The sequence below is a fragment of the Periplaneta americana genome, chromosome 10 (genome assembly GCF_040183065.1).
Source record: "Periplaneta americana isolate PAMFEO1 chromosome 10, P.americana_PAMFEO1_priV1, whole genome shotgun sequence".
Taxonomy (NCBI): domain Eukaryota; kingdom Metazoa; phylum Arthropoda; class Insecta; order Blattodea; family Blattidae; genus Periplaneta; species Periplaneta americana.
In genome coordinates, this window is record NC_091126.1 from 20,021,144 (window position 1) to 20,044,945 (window position 23,802).

The window sequence follows — 23,802 nt, forward strand, 5'->3', positions numbered from 1 at the left end:
TATATATTATTTTAATATACCGAAGTACATATGATATTTCCATGCAGATATTCTGCGTCATCATACGATGAAAGAGTAATGGAACGGAGAAAAATTCTCTCCGGCAGTCCTACGTTCATGGACTTCTATGACGTAATGCAGAGGGCGGCCACTAGAGGGAACCCAAGAGTTGGAACTTAAACTGAGACGATTCTGTCCGACACCGGGATGGGTATCCGGTGTGGCTTAGTGGATAAAGCATCAGCGCATAGAGCTGAAAACCCGGGTTCAAATCCCGGTGCCGGAGAGAATTTTTCTCCGTTCCATTACTCTTTCATCGTATGATGACGCAGAATATCTGCATGGAAATATCATCTCTACTCGGTACATTAAAATAATATATAGGACAAGAAATGTTGAGCTCGTATGCCGGAAAATTTTTTAGAATAGAGGACAAATTTTCTCAGGAGCTTTCTAGCAGGGACAGTTTTTTATGTCTATACAGGGTGTTTAAAAATACGGGGCATAATTCCAGGTATGTATTTACCACATGTAGACAATCAAAATAGTTCATTACAACATGTGTCCGGAAATGCTTCATTTCCGAGTTATGGCCTTCACAACATTGAAATTCACCGGAACGTTTTTCTTTCCGCAGGTCGTTGTCATTACAGAAGGTGTTCAAAATGTCCACCTCCTGCTTGAATACAGACCTCACATCGATGTCTCATTGACCTGCGAACACGATCCCAAACTCCAGGAGTATTGTGTATGTCCTCAGAACATACCACAATTCGATTCCGAAGGGATTCCAAATCAGGCACCGGAGACGAATAAACCAATGATTTTAAATAGCCCCACAAGTAGAAATCGAGAGGGTTCAGATTAGGTGAGCGTGGAGGCCAAGCAATTGGGCCACCTCTACCTATGCATCGATCAGGAAACCTTCGATCCAAGTGGTGAATGTAACCTTCGCCTCGGAATGAACTGTCAGAGTGCCCTCTTAATGTCTCCTTTGACGGCAACGACCTGCGGAAAGAAAAACGTTCCGGTGAATTTCCATGTTGTGAAGGCCATAACTCGGAAATAAAGCATTTCCGGACACGTGTTGTAATGAACTATTTTGATTGTCTACATGTGGGAAATACATACCTGAAATTATGCCCCGTATTTTTGAAACCCCCTGTATATGCAAAAAAATTCTCCGTTTTACTTCCTTTCCAGAGCAAAACATGCTAAGGATTTTATCGTCCTTCAAATTTAATCATCATCATCCGGGTTTGAATCCATGAATATCGGATTCGATGACTACCGTGGTAACCTGGAGATCACAGAGTTCTGTCCTCTATGATTCATGCAAGTTTACACAATAGGTGTTGTAGAAGACGGACTTAAATTGGTTTAATATACGACGAAACTTCTGTTGAAAAGTATGACGAAATGCACGCACTATACAAAAATTGAATCAATGATTCTAAGAAAGAATTGGCAAAAACTTGAGAGGAGTCGTGTTCAGTCCAGCAATTCCAATCTCTCAGCGTCTCCGTACTCCTTTCTGTCAGTTGGATGTTTGCCAAGTGTTCATTAAAACATTCAGGAGTGGGGGGTCTCACTCGTCTGTGGCGAATGGGGTCATGGTATGAAACTCAGATGAAGAAACCTACCGCTACCGCAATTTGGTACCAATTATACACTAGATTTAGTTAACATCTGTTTTTAACAGACAGCAGTTTTTCCAGTAGCCGTATTAAGTGTACGATGGCGTTCGGGAAATAGACTCAACTTTAAAGAAGTGCTTCTTTAAAACATTATGACCTATTTAGAGTATTGATTATTCCATAAACGGGTTATTATGTGCCGATCCAGAGTTCGTCGCCCCAATTAGTTTTGCAGTTTTCAAGGTCAGTTTCCCACCCGACTCCGTTACAGTCCATAAACGTATAAAGCAGAAATGGGCGTCGTCTGGCAATTTAGAACTCTTGCTTCATACCGCAGGAATGAAGTTCTTTCTCTATGTGGTTAAAGCGACTGGAGCAAAATGTTAGCCACTCAGCGTCAAATTCATCAGATAAACGAATTGTTGAACTTCTATATTTTTCGATTCGTGACACAGTGCAATATCGCATTTTTATGTGAGATTAATTTTGCTATCTGTGCAGTTCTTTATTTCCGGCCTAGATTATAGTAATATTTGCAAATAAAACAGAATGAAAAGTAATAGACTATAAATCGCACCTCAAGAAAAATATTGTCTTATATCGAAAATCACATAAATTGAGGTCTTTGCCGGAATAAAGGCGGATAGACCTATACGCCCTTCTTCGGGAAAACGGTTTAAAATGTAGTGAATAATTATAGTAGCGAATTTTTTTTATTGTACTGTACATACCTGCAGAACAGGGATGCGTGCGTGTATAACATTTTATTCAGGTGCGTTTTAAAATCTTAGATTGCATGTATCTCAATTCGCCATATTGACGTATACGCCCTTTTTGCGGCAAACCCCTCAATTACTTTCGTAAATTATTTACAATGCTATTTACTAGTCGGAGGTATGAAATTATAATAAAACAGTGAATTATCAAAGATTTGGTACCTATTTATTAACCCTTCTCCGGGCAACCGGGGTCTGTCAGGCCCTGGCACTACTATTTTTGTGAATAAAATCAAAACTATAATTTCTACCTACTTTAAATTTCATGACTTTGTTTATTTCTGTGTTTTTTATAGTTAGTGAGAGGGAAAATATTGTAGTATTTTGCACAAATGTTCTAGAACACTTTTACTTCTTTAAAGTCTTATCCGGGCATGCAGGGTCTACTGGACCATAGTGTATTTTATTGGTGTTTCTCACTTTGTAACGAGGTTTCACTCTTACAAACCATTCAGTGATAATCTGACGGCAATGGAATGTTGGAAAAATTAATTCCGAAGCTCAACAACAATTACATTTTAAAAAATGGACCAATTATGCATTATAATAAATATAAATAAGTTAGTGTGAAGTTATGCTAGCCATAATACGGTGTAGTTTATAATAGAAAAAGTGACAATCTCTCACCTTTACTTTATTTTTATATGGGAGTAATTATTATGGAAAAGCAGAAGAAAGTCAAAGAAACAAAGATACGGTCTTTAGATGTTACAGTATATTTGAATGCATCTTAGTTATGCTGTTGTACTGAAGAGTTGTAATTAGGTCAAATATTCTGACAGACTCAGCGTAAGTACTTGTGTGAAGAATCCATTCAGGATTTGTTTAGAGAACCTGACCTAAGAAAAGATGATCCAGACGATAACGCCGATAATAGCAAATCTGATCATCACAGTGAAGCATCAGAAGTTAGTAATCATCATTTAGAGCCACCATATGACCCTGAAACCCCTCATGATTAGGATCTATCTATCAATGAGAAAAGCAGTTATCAGCAATGTGATCCACAAGAGGTTAGTGTCGACCGTCTAGAACTAGGATATGGGGGGAAGCATTCGTTCAAACTTCTAATTTTTTTGGTAAAGATGGCACCACGTGGAACTCTCAGCCTTTTCCGACAGGCCGAGCTAGGGCTCACAATATTATCAAACTTAAATGCCATCCACCTGGGCCGGGATCGAACCCGCAACCTCGAGCATAGAAGGCTAGCGCTATAAAATTACGCTACCGAGACCGAATCTTATATGTAGATGACGTCGCAGCAAACTACATAACAATCTTCAATACAACAAACCTTCATTAACAAACTTTATTAAAATCTCTTAAACCAAAAAAGTGATTAAAATCTGAATACAGATTTGCAAAGCTAGTGCTTACTTTGGTATTTCACTCGCAACATCAATTACAAGCGATTGAAGATATGGCTTGAGATAAAATTGTTACATGTTTTCAATGTATAACACATCCAAAACTGTGTTTAAATATTCCTTTTTTTTTTTCAAAAATTAATTTTTAGACCCCATTTCCTATATTCCTCTGAAAATTGGTAACACATATAATTGGCATCTTCCGCGTCCTCGGTTATAATAATTTGGTCATCTGCAAAGAGCAAATGTTGAAAGAGTATATCCTTGTAATAATCCTTTTGTAATGTTAAATTTTGTTCATAATATTGAGCTACCTCAAATTTGACACGTATTATCACTGTATATTCCTTTAAATGTCTTTATTATAGTGCCTTATATTTGATAAGTGCAATGCTTTCCAAAGTAATTTTCGAGGTACACTGTCATATGCGTTTTCTACATCTATAAATGTTAACCCGACCTGTTTAGAATTTTCTTGGTATATCACTAGTAATTGTCGTAATTTGAAAATTTGATCAATACATGCTGTGCCAGTAGTAAATCCACATTGTTCTTCCAAATGATCCACTTCACTTTCCACTTTGTTCAATAATAATAATAATAATAATAATAATAATAATAATAATAATAATAATAATAATAATAATAATAATAATGGTAATAGTAATAATAATAAAATAATAATAATACTGTAATAATTTACATTAGGAGATATATAATATAGATTGAAGTAAATTGTATTCCATTAGTGAAACAAGATAGACCGTCTAAGGATATGTAATTTTCTGGGGAAATGGAACCAAAATTGGAAGCGTCTTGATTTTACAAAAAAAGCCATTAGAATCTTATGTAAAGCAAACTATCTGGAACATTGTCGGCTACTTTTCAATCACGGATTTTAACAATCATAAATTTGTGTATATATGATCTAGTACTTTACACTCGACAAAATATCGACAATTACTCATTAGTGGCCAATATACATGATCATGAAATTAGAAATAGTGAACAAATTAATATTCCATATTGTAGATTACACAAGAGCAACACAAACTTTTTAATTATGGGGATGAAATTATATAATAAGGTCCCAAGTCAATATTATAAATTACCAATCAATAGCTTCAAAACGAGATTTTACAATTGGTTATTAAATAATCCTTTTTATTCTGTTGCTCAGTTTTTCAACACAAATTTGTATGAAATTGTATTTTAATAAATAAGTTTAATTGAAATTTAGTTAGTTTTTTTAATTTAAAAGTTTCAAATTATTTCATGTTTTCATTGTATTATTTAAATTTTACTCTTTCTTTTATTAGTGTTTTTTAATGTATTTATATGTTTTTCAATGTATTCTGACGAAGCCTAAAACTGTATGTCTAATGGCCAAATAAATTGAATTGAATTGAATTGAATGTGAAAAACAACATATGCATTGATTACAATTCTCGTAATTATTCAAATTGAAAACACTTTTCACTATCTTATTTGTATTTAAATGCAAATGTTAATGAAAAACATCACGTGATTTAGATGTCTTCATTTTTATGTAACAATATGAGTTACTGGTATCTCATGAATAGAGAGAGCATTTCGTGTACGTAAACCGTTGAGTTAACTGCTACACGCACTATATCGTAATGCATTAGGGAGCAAGGAAGGGAGGGGAGGGAATGTCATCGTGTCGCTACAATAACGACGACTAGAGTACAGTTCCTGCAGCAAATTATCTTTACTATTCAGTAATTTCACTTTATAATATTAAATAACCTAATGTTTATATTGTGCATTTAATTACAACATACATAGTTCTGTACCGAGACGTAGATGGGAAGATAATATTAAAATGGATTTGAGGGAGGTGGGATATGATGATAGAGAATGGATTAATCTTGCTCAGAATAGGGACCAATGGAGGGCTTATGTGAGGGCGGCAATGAACGTCCGGGTTCCTTAAAAGCCAATAAGTAATTCATTCATTCATTCATTCATTCATTTTTTTCATTCATTTATTTTATTCCATAGATCTTACATGAGCAATGAAGCTTTAAGATGTGGAACATGTCAACATTTTACAATATTACAATTACAATTTTTACAAATTTTTATAGTTCTACAGTTTAGTAATTTTCTACAATTTTTACAATTTTGTACAATTTTTTTACATTTTTTTTACATTTTTTTTTTTTTACATTTTGGCGAGATGTAGCGAGATGAGATGAGGTCCGAGGATTCGCCAAAATATTCTGTGTTACAAGATATTAATGCACATAATATTGTATATAAATACAACATAGAAAACATAATATTTTATTTTGTACTACTTTGCTCTTCTTCATGACTGCATTTGTTACAGTGCACGACAACATACGTACTTCATTAAGCTTTCAGAGGTGAACTTGGTACGATATTCCGTGAAGCAGCATTTATACTGATTGTGAGAAAAACTTCTTTCCACATGGCATGATGTGATCGGGGCGAACTTGAAATGCATATGCTATGTTACTATTTCCATTTATTTCGTTCCTTGATAGTTTGTCCGCCATTTCACACATTACGGAATAACCTGTATTTTTTGCTAGGATATTTTCCAACCTTTGTTGCGCTCTTCCACCAATTCCTCCCGTTATCTGTTTCAGTGACTGTGCTAGTTCTTCTAGCTGATTGCTTTTTCCGTGGTTAACTCGGAAGATTCTAAATCTTTTATAGTTTTAGACACACATTTAAAATTATCACAGATAAACAAAATACAGTATCATCATGTAATTGTGGAAAAATCAACATTTGTACAGTGAGAACTGCCCGGCTCGCATTGGCATCAAATTGATTGATCACAGCGACATTGTTCTCATAATGTTGTTTTGCGCTTACGGTAAACATAAGTAGGACAAATTAGAAGGACTGGGATAGGAAAAATAGTAAATACAGGAAATATTGTAGAAGGACCAAAAAAGAAGAATATAAAGAAGACAGGAAATTCAAATACCCCAGGAAATGCACAGGTATTCAAAACTATCTCAGACAGCACGTGCAAGATCAGAGAGCTCAGCGCGTACAGTGACTGTACCTGGTAGGTAAGACCCCTTCCCCCACCTCGTGACGTAATCAAAGCTCTCCGTGTAGTAAAGTTGTGTCCACTGATAACGTATACCTTATTTTATTTCAAGGAGTGCAGTTCGGTGGCTCCTTTGAACACCCACTTACAGATTTATGACTTCCTACACAAACACCTCTGACAATTCCATCCTGTCCCCTCGTCCCAACATTGCACAGTTGCCACAATCCTGGTGACCCTTGAAATGAGACTGACGGGATTCTTGGAATTCGGAAAAGATGCGATAACTCTGCCTCCACGTGGATTTGACGGGAACCTGTCAATTCTTCTGAACGAGGGTTGTGATTGGTTACTAACAAGAGAAGACAAGATTCCGTCACAGTAAGGAAGACATTTATTTATGACAACCAATTAGTAGGGGGCAGTAGAAGGTCTGTCGGCAAAGTCCTTTCTATGAAATTCCACTCCATGAAAAAAAAAATAGAGTATACCCGATCTGCTCTCTTTGCTCATGAAATTAACATGAAACTTTATTTACTGAAAAATAGAACGATACATAGGCTATATGTGCCATTGTGAATGAATGATTATTAAAAAAATTGGTAGTCTGAGAATATCAAAAGCTCATGCATTTATATGTTTGTGGAAGTCGGACTAGAGAAGCAACTGTAGGTACAGAAGGTCTGTAAGAGCCTGCACAGGTCCACACGGTTTCAGGATGACAAGGCTCCTGTTCTCATTCACAGAGCTCGAGGGGGAAATACAATCCTAATGAAACCATATATTTTCAGGACCACTTCATAAGCAAAGTCCTTTCTAGGAACATGAGAAAGCTGTACATTTTAATGATGCTTTACGGGTAAAAGCAGGAAAGGTACTTCAGCCATCTGACACAAACAGGAAGATCTGGCTACATTTTCCATGCGTGACTGATGAAAGGCCATTCGTACGGGGCGCGCAATATTAGAGATGAAGACAAAAGATGGACACAGTGTTCTTCACAGGTGAATAGCACAATATCTGGAAATGTGCTGGGAACTGGTTATTTATTAAAGGGTTTAATATTATGATCTACAGAAGTGAGTTTTCAGAGATAAAAGGCCCGCTTCAGTTTTCAGGTAATATGACAAATGGAAGGTAAAATCTTTCAGCTGTAATGATAAGCGAGTAATATAATGATGTAAATATTAAAAAGAATTTATTGCCTTCAAAAATGACACATACCTTTCCATTGTAATATATTATGTTAATGTACCGAAGTACATATGATATTTCCATGCAGATATTCTGCGTCATCATAAGAGGAAAGAGTAATGGAACGGAGAAAAATTCTCTCCGGCGCCGGGAATCCAAGAGTTGGAGCTTAATCTGAGACAATTCTGTCTGACGCCGGGGTGGTATCCGGTGTGGCTTAGTGGATAAAACATCAGCACGTTGAGCTGAAAACCCGGGTTCAAATCCCGACGCCGGAGAGAATTTTTCTCCGTTCCATTACTCTTTCATCGTTTCCATTGTAAGTTCTACAGTTTTGAAAAAAAAAGTCAGTTCCTTTACGATGCAGGAAATTATGCTACAGACTATAAGTTTCTTCATTATTGAAGGCACGTTCCAGAGACACGTGTCTCCTGATCCGGAGCGGCGCTCGGGGATGCAATCGATTCCCGCTTGGGCTGATTACTAGGTTGAGTTTTTCCGCGATCTTCCCCATCCGTAAAGCGAATGGCAGCCAATCTATGGCGAACCCTCGTTCTCATCCTCATCTCATCAAATACCATCTCACTGTCATCAATTCCATCGATGCTAGATAACCTAGTAGTTAAGTAGCCAATTAACAACAAGAGACATTCCTAAAATCGAATCGTTTAATGCAGTGATGTCAAAGCAAGCGCATTTTTCTGACGACGTCGTGCGCGGTCAGCAAGCGCTAAGTATGGAAAAGGAAGGGTTGTGTATATGAATAAGCAGCCTGTTGGATTAAGAAAACAGTGGTGCACAAACTTCAAACGGAACGTGCAATTTTATGTCCTTATTTTTATATGGCTTCTTTCTGTTTAATATTATCTATATTGTCTGTAAAACAAAAGTACTAACACTGATTTCTTAATATTGTACTTGTGTTTTAAATCTTAATAACATAATAGAGAGTTAAGAAGGAATATTTACTTAAATTCCATAGTAATATAATGTTATACTGTATTAAGTGGATGAAACACACCATTTATAAAAAAAAAGTGATATTCCGAAGAAAGAGATTGAGTATGACATGATAAGTTGGAATTTATATTGATGGTACCTTTAGCCTTATAAAAGTAATCAATAAATTAATCAAAACAATATTACAGTACAAAGCAAAGTTACCTAGGTACTGTATCTGTTTTAAGTGTAACTAATATTACATAACAGAACTCTTATCGCATTATGATTTTAAGGTGATATTTGTGAGCAACTTCCTATCATCAGAATATTAAATTATTTTCTCGAAATCTGCTGAAGCTATAGAGCTGACATTTTTACAATACATGAGCAAGTATCTTTTGCTTATGATGTAACAGTAGTTGCTTTGTTAATTCACTTCCTCACAAACAATTTCCATGCGAATATTTTCAAAATTTACAATACAATATCTTCAGTAATACATATACACGGTATATTAGATTTACGAAAACATTCTGTAAGACTACTAAATAAATAGGCCTATATCTGAAAATTTAACTTTTCTATACGAAAAGTTGAGAAAATATTTCTTTTGAATAAAAAAATCAAACTTGTAAAAAATGAGCATTAAAATTCAAACTTACATTCTTATAATGCACTTATACTTCTCAGGCAAATCTAAAAATTAACATGGGTAGAGTTTTAATAAGTTCTCTTACCTTTATCTATTGAATCAGTGCTGGCCATCCCTGAATATAGCTCGACCAAGCGGTATATACCACTCTTTCGTCTGTCTCTTTCCTTTCCGCTGTAAAGCGCTCAGGCTGTCCTGGGCTCTAAAGCACGCGCTTGCTCCTGTGGGTATCAATTGACATGCCTGGTTTAATGTCTATTAAAATAAGACAAATTTTCGTTCCGGGAGAATCTTCAAGACCTGTATTCGGCGTCGGAGTTTTCGGCAGGTTAAAGTTTTCCAAGCCTCAATTAGAGCCTCTGGACAAAATTTTTGCTCTCTCGCTTATTAGTAATAACCTAGTAGCATACTAAGTGGCGTTTGAGGCGATGACTTTGCCACTTGTCCCTCTGCTCCTGTCGGCAAATAACGTAAACTAAATTCTTTGTAGGTACCGAAACCTCCGTCAGGGGGTACCTGTGTTCCGGCATCGGAACAGTGGAATAAATGCATGCATACATACATACATACATACATACATACATACATACATACATACATACATACATACATACATACATGCATACCGCGAAAACAAATGGACCGGGTTCGATTCCCGGTTGGGGCAAGTTACCTGGTTGAGTTTTTTCCGGGGTTTTCTCTCAATCCAATATGAGTAAATGCTGGGTAACTTTCGGTGTTGGACCTCGGACTCATTTCACCAGCACTATCACCTCCATCTCATTCAGACGCTAAATAACCTAGATGTTGATAAAGCGTCGTAAAATAACCTACTAAAAATACACAAGCTGGCTATGAAAATTATTGCTATCTTTGGCTCAACATTTATATTTGTCAGAAACTGATTCTATAATCAACTTTAATAAAGGCAGACATCGAACATCGATCAGTACTTTTCCTTTCAGCTGCCAACAGCATAAAACCCTTTTTTGATGTAATGATAAATAAAAATATAACAAAATGATATTGTATATTAAGTAGCTATAGAGTTTCTATTAATTCTGTAAAATAAATATTTATTTATTAATTCATTGTAGTACAAGATAGTTTTGTAAGTACTGAACGGGAATTCATTTCGTACTAGTACTTTCGTGTACATTTTGTACCAGATCACTCCTTCTTCCAGTCCACCCTTATACAGAGCGCAGCCAATATCTACATTCCGCTCTCGAGCTGTGAACCGACTCGGAGAGCGCAAACCTTGTGCAAACCTGGTAGCCTATAGATGCACCTCAACTGTCTGGAATATCATGACAGAAGTATAAGAAATATGGCATGTAAAGAAGTTTTCGACGTAATTTCTTTGCATAGGGTTTTGGAGTGTGTAAAAATATTATAGACACGTGATATAATATTTCATTCTTGGGGTTGCATTAATTGCCGTAAAATTCATGTAAATAAAATAAATTCACAATTATGATAATCGTTCATACGAGAATTGCCTGTGAGTTAATCCACCTGTGTGTTTAAGTGTACAGGAGCTGCTGACAGATATTTATCTTCATGTATACCGCCTGGCAGATCATTTAAATATACAACCCTTAGGGGCTAAATATCAGTTGGATGATCCTACGGACATTACAAATATTGGCACCTAATGATCACCAGGTAACACATACTGCTCTCAAAATACCAGATGGCGCTACTCAAACGGCCCTCAAACGACTGATTATCCCACGAATCGACTAAGAGTAGAATTGTGAATGTTGTACCGAGAACCAGTAATTAGCTGGCTGTCTCCCTTCTTGATCACCGAATTTCGTACATATTACCCTGAAAACATTTTTGGATTAAATTGAAGGAAATAATTAGCAGCATACAGTAAAATGAGGAGTAATGTTGGAATGAAATAGCTTATGTTCATGGGAATGGAAAAATGTCAGAACATTTATTCTCCTCTCTTGTCCAGCAGTCAACGCCACTTGTGGGAATGGAAAGTCCTATGCTCCAGAAATGAGCTACTGTAGGAGACACCATGTGGTGTTATTACCGTCCAAAATATTGAAGATGTTAAATATGAATAAAAGGCTAAAAAATCGAACATTCTTATTTCACATCAATTTCTGTGGAAGATTAAAATAAACTAATAAAAATGATTTCTATAATATTTTAGCTATCAGAACCACAGTAGAAAATAAATTGGCACATAGAGTTGACCAGTACTGAAGAGATGGCGATATTTATTTCAACCGAAACAAAATTGAACGCACTTTCTGAATATCATTTAATTGGCAGGCTGTGAAATATTATATTGCGAATTCGTGCTTGTATTTTATCTTCGAGAATGGAATATACTCGTTCCAACCAGGAAAGTGTTCTCGAAAATCCATTTTTCTTCCACATTGGAAGAGCAGACTATCACTTCCCAGATGATGAGTAACATCTGCAGTTTTAGTTAGCAGATGGGTTGTCATAGAAGAAAATTGATTCCTACCAGATATTGAGGTGGGTTCGTTGGAGCTATAGTGGGGAAGGCTTTCACCCCTTATTTCGAGTTCTCTATCGGAATCGTTCTGCTGCTGCCATTTTCTCTTCATGCAATGTCACTCATGCTGAATGAAATCTGCGGTTCATTATCTCAAATGAATAAATGAAAGTGTATGTATATGTGTGTATATATAAGCAAATAATTAAGTAACTAAGTATAAATAAGTGTAAGTAATTAAGTAAAAGTAAGTATAAGTTAGTCCACCGCTGTGGTCTCGTGGTAGAATCTTCGCTACCGAACCCAGCGGACCAGGGTTCGATTCCCCGCTTGGGACGAGTTGCCCGTGTGATGATTTTCGGGGTTTTTCCCTCACTCCTATGGATGAATATCAGGTAATTTTATTAGGCGTATGGAACCTCACTCATTCTCTCCACTTTCTTCCCCCTCCCCTCATCATCCTTTCGTTATCATTCCGGTTGTGTTTCTTGGTTTTCAAATCGCGCCTGCGGCGGCTCTCCGGACCTCCTGACTCCCTCGGCAGGCCTCCATGGATATGACAAAGCATGGTAGTTGGTGACCCTGCAGTGGAACCCACTCCCCTCCCGACGGGAGAGGTGGCGTACACCTCAGACCGTTTGAGGGGGAACATGGGGAGGGCTGTTGGGGTGGAATGGTACACGCACTTAGAGGGATGGCGGGACTGGTCGTTAGGGTGTTGGACGTTAGGTCGGTTCGGCGTAGGTGCGCTCGTTATGCTACAACTCATTCGAGGGGCACACAATAGACCTCAGGTCGCTGTGCATAGGGATGTTCCCCTCCCGGCCTCATTGAGAGAAAAAAAGTGTAAGTTAATATAAATAGATAAATAAGTAAATGAATAACGAAATAAATAAGTAAATAAATAATGCAGAAAGAAAAAATTAAGTAAAGTATGAAGTAATGAATAAAAAATAAATAAGTAAATATGTAAGTAAATCAAATAAATGAAGAAATAAATGAATCAAATAAATTAATCAATCAATCAAATAAACAAAACAAATCAAATAACTAATTGGTCAATAGACAAATCACTCAAATAAATAAATAAATCAAATAAATAAATAAATAATAATAATAATAATAATAATAATAATGATTTATTTTAGCTGGAAATGATGAAATGAATAAATAAATATTCATTCATTTAGTGTTCTGCCAAAGGGCAGGTCTTTCACTGCAAACCCAGCTTTCTCCAGTCTTTCCTATTTTCTACCTTCCAAAATAAATGTATCAAATTAATTAATCATTCAAATAAACAAACAAATCAAATAAATAAATGAAAAAATAAATAAGTAAATCAAATAAATCAAACAATAAAATGAATGAACAAGTCAAGTAAATAAATAAATAAATAAATAAATAAATAAATAAATGAGACTTGATGAAATGAAATAAATCAAACAACTATATCCATAAAATAAATAAGTAAAATAAAATATAGGGCAACATTTTGTATGACGTCTACAAAAGTCATATTCCTCGAAAGTTACTACAGTTAGTCTTGTCCCCCTTCTTAAAAATAGGTACAATTCTGGATTCCTTCCATTGTTTTGTTACAATTTTCTTTTCCCAAATGGCAAGTCCAAGCTTATAAATTTCGCTAGATAATGCGCTTCCACCCACTTGTATTAATTTTTCTGGAATTTGATCGATACCTGGAGACTTGTACTTTTTCAGATTTTCTATCGCAATTTCGACTTCAGAAAGTATAGGTTCGGATATAAATAGCTCAGCAGTTTGTATATGAATTTCGTCCCGATCATTTATATTTGCCCTATGTATATTTAGCAGTGTTAAAAATATAATAATAATAATAATTATTATTATAATAATAATAATTATAATAGTAATAATAATAATAATAATAATAATAATAATAATAATAACAACACTCCACTATAGCAGTTATGACCCTAGGAACCTTAATGAAGACAGTTTCAGTCTTCCCTCGATCTGTACCGCACTCGACGCCGTGTAGCCACCGAGTTTCGTGCCGTCTGGTGAAGTGAACTAAAAATAATAACAGAAGAGGAGCTACGAGAGTCGAGGGCAGGACGGGTTGAATCTGATGTCAGATCGTAGTGGAGAATTTGCCTCTTCACTATATCGTGTCTAACAAGAGCTCCTTCATCAGAGTAAAGCCACGTCAAGAGCGTAAGCTAATCTCACGACCCCATCTAGTGGCGTGCCGTGCACATTACTTAAAACAGCCCCAAGTACTGCAGCACTCTAAAACTGCGATTCGAAATCGGATACGAAGTCTGGCCAAAAAAAAATAGTGTACTGTAATGTATTGACTAGATAAATCATAACCTAACACCACTGTGGAGTAACGATTAGCATCTGACCATTAAACGACCAGGCCTGGGCTCAAATTTTCGTTGGAAAAAGTTACCCTGGTTTACAATTTTCCTCAATCAATTAATGCAGAATTGCTGGGTAACTTTCGGCGTTTGACCTCGGACTTATTCGCCAGCATATTTACACTTCCCCTCTTTCATCATCTCCGTTTGTTTCTCATATTTCGGGCTTGCTCCAGCTTAGAATCGGCTGCGGGCCGTGGTATGTGGTCATTAGTTGCTGGTGGTAGTGCTATATATCTTCCCTGGGGTTCATGATAGCTCGTGGGACCTGGAGTTGAGGACCCCGGTGATGCCTAAGCGCAAAGATAAATGGATTGTGTAGACTGAAGAGGAGTTCGGGGGTCGTCCGCAGGGGAATCTCAGCGCAGGGCGTGCGTAACATTCCATTCCGGATGGTAGGTCTACAATGGACCCACCAAACGGCCTATTTGAGAGGACAGTCCCCGGCCCTTGTTTCTCCCGTCAAGTGGGTCTCGACATTTAATTTCATTTAGCTTAAAGAGGTAGGGTAAAAGGATATAGTACCAGAAAAAAAGTAATGGGCCGAATCTTGTGGGTTATTTCATAGCGCGATTCATACGGTAGCGTTCGTAAGAAGATCGACACCCAGCTCAGAATTGTGGCCTTTCATCTCGTCTCAGTAGTTCAGACGGCTTGCAAATTAATTTTCTCCTTGTCTTTCCAAATGCGTTTCAGAACGGGTTATGATAACGCTAGAAATAGAAACAATTTCAGTAACTCCATTAGCGATAACTTGTGTATTTGTGCTCTAGGTCTCTAAGCATGCGCAATGTTTCGTATCTGTGACTTGAAATATTCAAGAGGCCCATTCATTTTTCTGGCACTGTACGCCTCTCGCTATATTTCAGCATTATTTCTTAGAATCTATAGCTCCTTTGGAAATGAAAATTGTCACGCGTAGTATATCTTACACTATCTGTACATCACTAAGCAATTTATTTTTTTTTTCTGAAAACTTAGCTGATATTGTAGGACTTGATGCTTTCCGACGTTGGATATGAAATAACTAGGATTTTGATGAAATTGCATCTTTTTTCTAGTAAGCCAGAAACATAGCTGCTTTAGCATTTATATGTTATGTGATAAACTGATTGTTTTAAGACATATTTGTTAGGGCATTTTTTTTACTTTTTTTGCCTGTTTCAACTCATAAGAGCATCCTTTGCTTTATTCGGCCATTTTTGAGGCATTTTCATTCCATTTTGGCCATAAATCCCCATTATTAATGTAAGATAATGTTTATTTCCTTTGATATTTTCTCTACATATTTTGTCCATTAATATCCATTATTTTGTATAATACTTCAGTCGTTTTTCTACACAAATATTGCCATTTTAACGTAGTACACCCCATGTAATGGATCAGTCCAACCACCCCTTCAATATAGACTCCTCTATACCTGCTAATTCCGGATAAGAATGGTCTTATGATGGACTACATTAGGTAAAATAATTAATTAAAGTGTACTACTTAGAACAAAAATCATGTAAACTTAAATAAACTTAAATGTTGGCACTAGAATTTAATTTAATTACTGGTATAAACATTTAGTAATACAAAACCTCTTTTCCTACTAAGCCAAATATGTAAGATAAATTTTTAGGACATTTTTAAGGGATTTTAGGTCATAAAAGCATTGTTTTTAGGACAAATTTTCATGATTTGGAGGTCATCAAAATCCTAGCCCTAGGAATAACACTTCGCGGGTTCTCAGGATTGACGAAGATGGCAGACCTAGTAATCGGAAGCTTGGAAGGAACAATTCATCTCATGTGACTGAGAATCCGAGAAAAAATAGCTGATATTTTTAATTACAATATTGATGTAATACTAAACTTAAAAAATAAATATGATTAGTATTACTTTTAGGAGAAATAGACTGTGCATTCTACATTAAATATTTTAGAGTATGTTGATCATATGGAAAGTTGTACATGCATGTAGATTAACATTAAACATATCTTAAGTTCCTTCTTAATTATAAGGTAAATGCTTTTCTCTTGAAACTAAACAAAATACTCCATTTAGTTTTATAACTTATTAAAAAATAAGTATTAGTTTTCAAAAATATGAAAATTGCGTAGTGATGGACAGAAAGTGTATATGAAGCATGCCAAATTTCATTTCCAGAAGATTCATAGGTTGTGAGGTAAAAATGTTCAGATATAATAATAATAATAATAATAATAATAATAATAATAATAATAATAATAATTTATTTAACCTGGCAGAGTTAAGGCCATACGGCCTTCTCTAACACTCAACCAGGAGTAAAGCTGCGTTACAAAAAATACTACAAATTTACAAAGTACACTACAATTTTACACACAAAACTGAATAAGATAATAATAACAATAATAATAATAATAGTAATAGTAATAGTAATAATAATAATAATAAAATGTAAACAACAAGTAAGAAGAAATCAGACATAATATATAACATACAGAAAAAAAGAAAAAAAGCATAATAAAATGTGAACAGCAGGTCAAAATGAATGAGACATACGAAGTATAAAAAATAAGACAATTATTGATAATAATAATAATAATAATAATAATAGGAATAGTAATAATAATAATAGTAATAATACTGATAATAGTAATAAAATAGTGCAGTACAAAGCATACAATGAATACAATATTTTTAAGTACACACAGTAAGGAAAATAATTATTATATAAGCTTATAGCTCAACTTATCAGATTATAGATATACCATTATCGGAAAATATGAAAACAAAAATATAAAATAAGTTAAATCAATAGAACATAAAAAAATGTGAATATGTGGAAACATGCAATACAACACTTGTCATAATAGTAAGTTAGTTTGGCAACTCGTCATAAGATAATTTTCTAACTTGGATTTGAAAGATTTCAGTGTTCGGCAGCCCTTGACTTTAGGCGGCAGAGAGTTCCAGTGACGAGAGGTAGCAACAGTGAAAGATGAGTAATACAGAGATGATGTGTGAAGTGGAATTTCTAGCGTGTTATCGCGTTGTGATCGAGTATTAATATTATGATAGCGAGAGAGAGTATGAAAACACATAGATATAGTAACATTTTAGTAGCGAAAGGTGCACCTCCTCCTTAAACTGAGGAGTGCCGCGAGTCTCTGCATTATGACCTCCTTATTTTAATCTTCATAGACGCTACTTATCGTAAATTCAACTATAACATAAATAATAGTCAAATTAACAGTATCCTTTCACAGACTCCTTCACAAGCAGTGGACTCCATATCATCGTTCAATTATATCTAGTATATTACGATCAGTAAAGCATTCTTTCTCTACGCCTGACTGACTTTTAATATTCTACTAAAAGTTTAGTGGTTGGTTATTTAACGACGCTGTGTGAACTACTAGGTTGTTTAGAATCAATGGGATTGGTCATAGCGAGATGGTATTTGGCGAGATAAGGCGAGGATTTTCCATACATTACCTGTCTTTCGCCTTACGGTTGGGGAAAATCTCGAAGAAACCCAACCAGGTAATCAAACTAAGCGGGAATCGAACTCGCGCCAGAGTGCAACTCCATATCGGCAGGCAAGCGCCTTAACCGACTGATCTATGCCGGTAGCTCTACCTTACATTAGTGAAATCGAAACTTAATATAAATTTTTTATGCACTTTATTGCCTATGCAATGTAAACTGTATCTCCGAGCACCAGCTGTGCAATTTGGGAAGATACTATTATTTCTATTGCTTTTATTATTAAGTTATATTAAGGGGAGAGGATGGCTTTTTTTTTTTTGGTGAAAAATGAGTAAATTAAAAAAACAATCTTTAAAATACTTTGTGATATGTGTGGAATGCATAGCATAATATTTTGTGGGTATTTGTGCCCTTACCAGATGTTGAGACGCCATTTTTGAACTTCCTGCGTTATGGATTTTTAAATCACTCGCCCCCTTTTATTGTTGTTTCCGGTAAATTGAATTTTCATAAAAATTTTTTTTTTAAATACTCTTTTATATGTGTGGAATGCATTGCATAACATTTCGTGTGTATTTGTGCCCTTATCGGATGTTGAGACGCCATTTTCAAACTTCCTGCTCTATGGATTTTTAAATCACTCGCCCCCTTTTATCGGTTTACGGTAACTTCATTTTTTTGCTACATTGCCAGACAGAAATGGGTATAACTTCTGAACTATTAAAAATACATGCATGAAATTTAGAACACACATTCTTTAGACTATTAGGAAACGTTTCTCTATAACAGAATTTTGTTAATTTATTTCATTTTAAAACTATGTCCGTTTGTTTGCAAGGAAGGAAATCAGAAAAGTGTCATTAAATTTTAATTGTTTATTTTACAAACGTAGGGACAAATATTAAAATTCTGTTACAGACAGTTTATAGAGCATGCTTTTGCAAGTACATTGCAAAAAAAAAACTGGATGAATATACCTTTAAAAATGGTTTAAATATATCGGTTTTAGTAAAATCCTGTATTGGGTATATTTTCTTTTTCAAATCTGGGCCACCAAATATATATATATATATTTTTTTCAAAATATTTATTTTTGGTTGAGTTGCTACAGCTGTGAGCTCTCGACAAACAAAAAAATAATATTTTATACCAAATAGGAAAAAAAGGTTTAAAAAATATCATCCTCTCCCCTTAATAAGTTTAGATTTGTTGAAGGTTATAAATTCATTTAAGTTACTTATTTACGTATTTGAATCGTTGAGTTGGAAAAGGGGTCATGTCCTGAAAAGTAAATTGTTCAGGAGAGACAAAAAAACTCTGGACATGACCCCTTCTCCAACTCAATACTAATCTAACGCACACTTCTGTGGACGGGACATGACTCCTTGCTATACCAAACGATGCGTACAGACATAGCAGTCAGGTATCGCCAATAAATGCCATTTTGAAAAATGATGGACTTGACTCCTTTTCCAACTCACCGATTCATTTATATTTAAGTTTAAGTTCTTATGTTCTAAAACAGTGTTTTTCGTGTAATATATTAGTATTTGTATTTGTAAATTAATTATAGGTTACAAAACTGTATCTGTATTCCGAAATTTTTACAACTGATTATAATATACAAGAGAGACAAAAGCAAACGCAAAGAATTAGGGTATGGAAGTGGACAGTAAAAAAGAAGACAATATGATAGAAAAAGTTTTAGAATTCTTGAGACATCTCCGTTAACATTAAAGGTGTGACGTAAAATGATATACCGCTCGAAATAAAGAAGATAACTCAGTTCCAAGAATAAGGGAAATAACCAGAAAAACCAAGACATTCGAATCTGGTGAGAGACAGTTCCCTCTAAACGAAAATACCATAGCTGTTACGAAGAATTGCATAAAAAAATAAATAATAATAAAACACGTTGAAAGCATATTCAGAGAAAAAATACACAAAGCGATAAATTGAGAAAACATCAAAAGACTTCTCAGAAACTGAATGTTGTTCGCTCAGATACTGTTATTCTTTTTGATCGAGTCCTTGAGCCTTCCTAGTGGACGATCATTTTTCCGCTTGCCTTGACTCTTCATATACATTGAGATTTCACAAGTCACATGGCATCGTCGTCATTTTAACATTATGGTTTATATTCAATGAAGAAATGTTGTATTAAATGCAAAGAAAAGAGAAGAACTCTTGAAATCTATCCCAATACTGCCTTTACCCATTCCAATTATATCTGGACTTGCCGGAATTCTTTCAACGGTCACTGGTGCAGAACACTGATACAATAGCTACTATGTTGGCAGCGATGTTAACAATTGAAGAGTACAGGAGAAAAACATTTTAAGTCACGTTTTACTGTTTTTACAGGAGAGCAAGTTAAAAGTTTCAAGACCCATTATATTATATTGTCTTTGGGTTATATTTCTTCAAATTTCTTTGGAATAATAAGGTTGTTATTATGTACTATTAAACTATACAGAGCGTTCTCCTACGGGTGGGGCCAGGAAATCGGCCTGCCTGCGGTGTCGCTTGCGGGACTCGTGTATCCGTAAGCTTCCGCTTTCTATACTATACTCTGTAGGGTTTTAATTAAAAAATTTTAGCAGCAGTAAAGACTTATGTTTTTGAAACACTAACTTCCTGTGAAACACGTATTAGAGATTTATTAGGAGAGCGTGTAAATTATGCACTGATTTCATCAATTTTTTTCTCCCGTCAATACTCTTCGTTTTCGCTTAGGAATTGTAGCATTTATCGACCCTGTTGTCCTTAATTTGTTAACAAGACGTCTAACAGTTTCTCTGCCCTGAATTGGAGCACCCGAATATTTCACTTCAAATTGCCTACGCACCTCTCTACATGACTCTGTTCTCACATATGCATCATACATAAAAACTCTCTGTTCAAGCGTGAATTTTGCGTTTAGCATTGTTAACAAATTTTACACACACGCTGAATATTTAAGCAACTGTGTCAAGAAACTGCACTGTACGTGTTAAATACTGCAACATCTGGCTCACAACTGATAACTTGTCGAACTTGATGTCCTTGATTGTCGAGCGTGCCTCAACAACTGCGCGCACAAAGCGGCGTATCAGTACATGCCGCTTTCCTGGCCTCACCCGTAGGCGAACGGTCTGTACAAACCTATAAATCTACACTACCTGAGCTATTACATCTAAAACTGAAAATCGGTAATTTTGGACTTGTCACGTTTTTTCCTGTGCTCTTCAATTCTACATAGTCTAATACTTCCAGAAACGACTTGCATATGATTGTATTGCACACACATTTTATTTCGTCATTTGCGAGAAGAGTTATGGAAGCGGTACTCATAGCCATGATGAAAATTGTTTTTTTTTCTCTCGTAAGCTAAGCATACGTCTAAAACACGCTGATTCTATGTCAACGAAGCGATGCACTGTTAGCTAGCTTAGTTCGCAAGTTCACATTGTACGCTCTGACATCATAAAACATGTGTACTTTCAGTCGCATGTACTCTAAATAAAAGGTCGATGTGTCAGAAGTGAACCCCTTACCACTCGCTAACATCTTTGCTTGACTTTTCGAGAACCAGATCATGGACGAATCCATGCACATAGACTTATATTGGTCCATTGTGAGCCCATACAACGTAATTAATGAGGAATAGCAAATTTTTATGGGGTGGTAATATATTCTATAGACTATTCTGAGTAGAAACGTTCGTATAAACATGTGTCTAAGTTTCAATGTGTGTCGAGATACAGATGTTTGAATATTACGTATAACAAGCCTTTTTCCTTCCTTCGGAGGAAGCCTTTGGTCAAGCACTGCAGCCTTTAGGTTTATTGTGCAACCTCATTATATTGGAATGATTTTTTTTTAAGTTCTTGCGATCGCTCATTTTTAAGCACGTGATTCAATGCTTGGTCCATCTTATCGCTTCAGCCACAGCATCCAGGTCTGACAGGAGACCACACCTTCGCCTCCCTGTGATGTTCCTCTGCAGCCTTCTCAGATCGGTGGTATCTGTTCGCAGTTCACGTGCTTGAATCTGCCGCATCCTTAACTAGAGAGATACGCCACCGTCGATACCGCGATACACCAAAGCGCCATCTGTCCGAGGGAGCTACTCTCCCCTGTTAAACCGAAGTCCGCTTATCAAGCCCCTGCGACTTTCATTAGCGTATGTGCAGCTCCCGCAGTCAGATACCATCTGTAGCAGGTCCTGGAACCACATCCTCCACTTTCTCCTGGTTAACCTGTAACTATTAAAGATGATTAATAAAATTATGCTAATTAAGACGAAATGAGTCTGAGGTTCAATGCCGAAAGTTACCCAACAATTGTGCTTCACGAGTTTGAGAGAAAGCCTCGGAAATACCCTAACCAATTAAATTTTCCCAACTGAGATTTGAACGAGTTTCACAGTCAGGCAAGCTAGCCGTTACTGCACAAAAGTGGACATAACAAGCCCTGCAAATGGTATGAGGGTACGACAAATGACTACGTTCTATTCATTACGTACACAGAAATACTTCGTGCCACTCTTCTGAGATTGTATGATGATGGACTACTACATACACACCCGTATTCCGTTCAGTGAATCAGTAAATAATCTAGGTATTTATATGGATAAAAGTTTAAATTGGAACATTCAAGTTGCAGAAACCTGCAAAAAAGTATTCTCATTAATCCACTCGTTTAGGCGATTGAAGAATTTTCTACCCTTTTCCATGAAAAAAAAAATATGTTAGTGCAAACACTCGTGATGCCCCACTTCGATTACTGTGATATTCTGCTTACTGACCTAAGCGTTACTTCGGCGCAGAGACTACAACGTGTTTATAATATATGCGTCCGTTTCGTCTGCAATATTCGCCGGGCTGATCACGTAACACCGTCCCTCGAAATGTTGTCCTGGCTCCGTGTAGAAGATCGTAGGAAAATCCACTGTCTTTCCCTTCTCTTTCACATATTGCATTTCTCCACTCCTGTCTATCTTGCGTCTCGTTTTCAAAATTTATCCACCCATCATAACCTAGACACACGATCACAACACTCCTCAATATTATTCATTCTCTCCCACCGAACATCCTCATATTCATCTTCTTTCACTGTGGCTGTTCCTCGGCTTTGGAATTCCCTACCGAGTAATGTCAGGGACTGTCAGACATCAAACCAATTTAAGAATAGGCGAACGAAATATTTTTCTAATAATTCTTGTTAACAATAAGAGCTGTTTCAGGTTTCTCAATGTTTAATGGTTATATATATATCACAGATAAATATCTAAATTTTCTCATTATTATTATTATTACTATTATTATTATTATTATTATTATTATTATTATCATAACTATTTCTTACCAATGTTTATTATTGTCACACTAACATTACTTATCCAACTTTCATTATTTACTTTCATGTTGCTTTATGGTCTAGATATTAATGTAATAACTATGTAAGCAGTTGTATTCAATTATAATTAGAGTCTGGCTGGGCGGAAGAGAATTCCTACTGGCCTTGTCTCTGCCAGATTAAATAAATAATAATAATAATAATAATAATAATTATTATTATTATTATTATTATTATTATTATTATTATTATTATTATTATTATTATTATTATATCGTTGCGGGTTGCTTGGAGGCTTTCGGTAACCAAACACAGGACTCTAGTTACGAGTCAAGAACACCCAAGATAAACTGTAGAATGGAGAATATCAACAATTAGAAGTTGTGGGAGTGCTAAAAACGCTTACTTGTTGTAATACGATGTCTGAAGTGTGGAAATATAAAATGTATGCACTGTGTGGTGCAGAGAATTTAGAAATGCACATTCAATG

The 23,802-nt window shown here is 35.7% G+C and overlaps 1 non-coding gene across 1 annotated transcript; it reads left to right on the forward strand.

The window, feature by feature from the left end:
* Positions 1–214: 214 nt before the first annotated feature.
* TRNAY-AUA (transfer RNA tyrosine (anticodon AUA)) lies at positions 215–286 on the forward strand. Its single transcript has one exon. It is a non-coding gene; the product is annotated as a tRNA-Tyr (tRNA).
* Positions 287–23,802: the final 23,516 nt, after the last annotated feature.